Source organism: Phymastichus coffea, unplaced genomic scaffold (assembly GCF_024137745.1).
Source record: "Phymastichus coffea isolate CEN01 unplaced genomic scaffold, Cenicafe_Pcof_1.1 PCOF00299, whole genome shotgun sequence".
Classification (NCBI taxonomy): domain Eukaryota; kingdom Metazoa; phylum Arthropoda; class Insecta; order Hymenoptera; family Eulophidae; genus Phymastichus; species Phymastichus coffea.
Genome location: NW_026707110.1, coordinates 17,501 through 20,000, shown reverse-complemented (window position 1 = coordinate 20,000; position 2,500 = coordinate 17,501). Strand labels below are relative to the sequence as shown.

The 2,500-nt window shown below is 52.8% G+C and overlaps 2 non-coding genes across 2 annotated transcripts in view; both read left to right on the top strand.

The window, feature by feature from the left end:
* The first annotated feature begins 550 nt into the window (after positions 1–550).
* On the top strand, positions 551–705 carry LOC131674771 (5.8S ribosomal RNA). The gene has a single exon (XR_009302882.1). It is a non-coding gene; the product is annotated as a 5.8S ribosomal RNA (ribosomal RNA).
* Positions 706–1,089: 384 nt separating this feature from the next.
* LOC131674768 (large subunit ribosomal RNA) overlaps positions 1,090–2,500 on the top strand; it is a 3,928-nt gene continuing 2,517 nt past the window's right edge. Inside the window, exon 1 of the ribosomal RNA XR_009302880.1 lies at positions 1,090–2,500. This exon is cut by the window's right edge and continues 2,517 nt beyond it. This is a non-coding gene — a ribosomal RNA (large subunit ribosomal RNA).

Here is a 2,500-nt window from a genome sequence, read left to right as displayed (position 1 = left end):
TATCCCCCTTCTCTCTTTCTCTCTCTCTCTCTCTCTCGCTCTCTCTCTCACATTCATTCGCATTATAGGGAATGATGTGGAGCAGCAGAAGCAGAAGCAGAAGCAGAAGCAGCAGCAGAGAAGATAGTTAGCAGCGAGGGTGCGCGTGATTTTTTTCACAAACGCTCTGCGGTGCGGATTTCGCTGTGGCAACCTTCTCTCTATCTCTCTATCTCTGTCGTTTACTCGTTAAGAGATAGGAAAAGGGGAGGAGACGAACACGAGGATGGCTCGTGTGCCATTTGTGCACGCGGTCGATCGTTGTTCGTAGGTTTTTAATGAATTTTCGCCCGATAAGTCGAAAGTAACCGCACCGATCCGGCAAATCGCCGAGACTTTATCTCGGCCGGCTGACTGTGAGGCTCCTTTGCCTTACCGTCAGCTATGTATCACTCGTATTGTTCGAGACCGTGATTCTTGCGTTTCACGTGTCTCGGCTGTTAACGAACTTATTAATATACAAATAAAAATTGAGAATTGCAGCTGTTATAGCGGCGAATTCATAAATGATTACCCTGAACGGTGGATCACTTGGCTCGTGGGTCGATGAAGAACGCAGCTAATTGCGCGTCAACTTGTGAACTGCAGGACACATGAACATCGACATTTCGAACGCACATTGCGGTCCTCGGATACGAATCCCGGACCACGCCTGGCTGAGGGTCCGTTATCAAGTACAACCAGACTGCTCGTCCCGTGTCGTCGAGTCTCTCGACGATGCGACGGCGAGCGAATGACTGAGTGTTCGTCGAGTTTTATTACACTTATTATTCGCGTCGCTCTAATAATTGAACGATGTGTGTGTCGTGTGTATGGAAAGACTTTGCGCGCGCGTCGAACGTCCGCGAACATTCGAAAGCGAAGCGGCGTTCATTGCACGTGCGTCGTACGTCGAGTCCTGGAGCTCTATTCGCCCGCGCCCGCGCAATGCGTATGCGCGCGTCGAGCGGACCCGACGTCTTCCTCGTGTGTTTGTCGTGCTATGTTTTTCTTTTTTTTTCATACACTATCGCGCGCACACACACGAAAAAAAAAGAAAAAAAAAAACGACGACCTCAGAGCAGGCGAGACTACCCGCTGAATTTAAGCATATTACTAAGCGGAGGAAAAGAAACTACAAGGATTTCCTTAGTAGCGGCGAGCGAACAGGAATTAGCCCAGCACTGAATCTCACGGTTCTGCCGTTGGGAAATGTAGTGTTCGGGAGGATCCACTCATCCTGTGGGTCGTCGGACCGCGTCCAAGTCCATCTTGAATGGGGCCACTTACCCGTAGAGGGTGCCAGGCCCGTAGCGACCGGGACGCGCCGTGGGAGGATCTCTCCTTAGAGTCGGGTTGCTTGAGAGTGCAGCTCTAAGTTGGTGTAAACTCCATCCTAAGGCTAAATATGAACCACGAGACCGATAGCGAACAAGTACCGTGAGGGAAAGTTGAAAAGAACTTTGAAGAGAGAGGTTCAAGAGTACGTGAAACCGTTCAGCGGTAAACCTGAGAAACCCAAAAGATCGAATGGGGAGATTCATCGTCAGCGGTGTTGGCTTCCGTGCGGCTCGCGATGGCCGGGATCTCGGTCTCGCGTCACGCGGTCGCCGCGGTATGTCCAACGTCGTCGGTGTGCACTTCTCCCCTAGTAGACGTCGCGACCCGTTGGGGTGTCGGATCAATGGCCGTTCGGTCGTCTGCTGCACCTTTGCGCGCGGCAGATCGATCGGTTCAACGTCCGGCTGCTCGGCGGTATAAGAACGCTTAATCACGGTAATGGGCCGCAACTATCGAATGCGTTCAGGCTCGTCGACAAGCTCGCCTCGCTCGGATTTACGGACCTAGCGCCGTTGCCGGGCGCTTGGCGCGGCTGTTAGTCGACGATGTCCTCGGGACTGGCTCTTACCTGTCTGCGACGCTACTGCTTTGGGTACTTTCAGGGTCTTGAAACACGGACCAAGGAGTCTAACATGTGCGCGAGTCATTGGGACTGTTAAGCCTAAAGGCGCAATGAAAGTGAAAGTCGTCCTTGCGACGACCGAGGGAGGATGGTTCGCGTCACGATGCGAGCCCGCACTCCCGGGGCGTCTCGTGCTCATTGCGAGCAGAGGCGCACCCAGAGCGTACACGTTGGGACCCGAAAGATGGTGAACTATGCCTGGTCAGGACGAAGTCAGGGGAAACCCTGATGGAGGTCCGTAGCGATTCTGACGTGCAAATCGATCGTCGGAACTGGGTATAGGGGCGAAAGACTAATCGAACCATCTAGTAGCTGGTTCCCTCCGAAGTTTCCCTCAGGATAGCTGGCACTCGCTTGAGCGAGTCTCATCTGGTAAAGCGAATGATTAGAGGCCTTGGGGCCGAAACGACCTCAACCTATTCTCAAACTTTAAATGGGTGAGATCTCTGGCTTGCTTGAACGTTGAAGCCACGAGATTTGGATCAGAGTGCCAAGTGGGCCAATTTTGGTAAGCAGAAC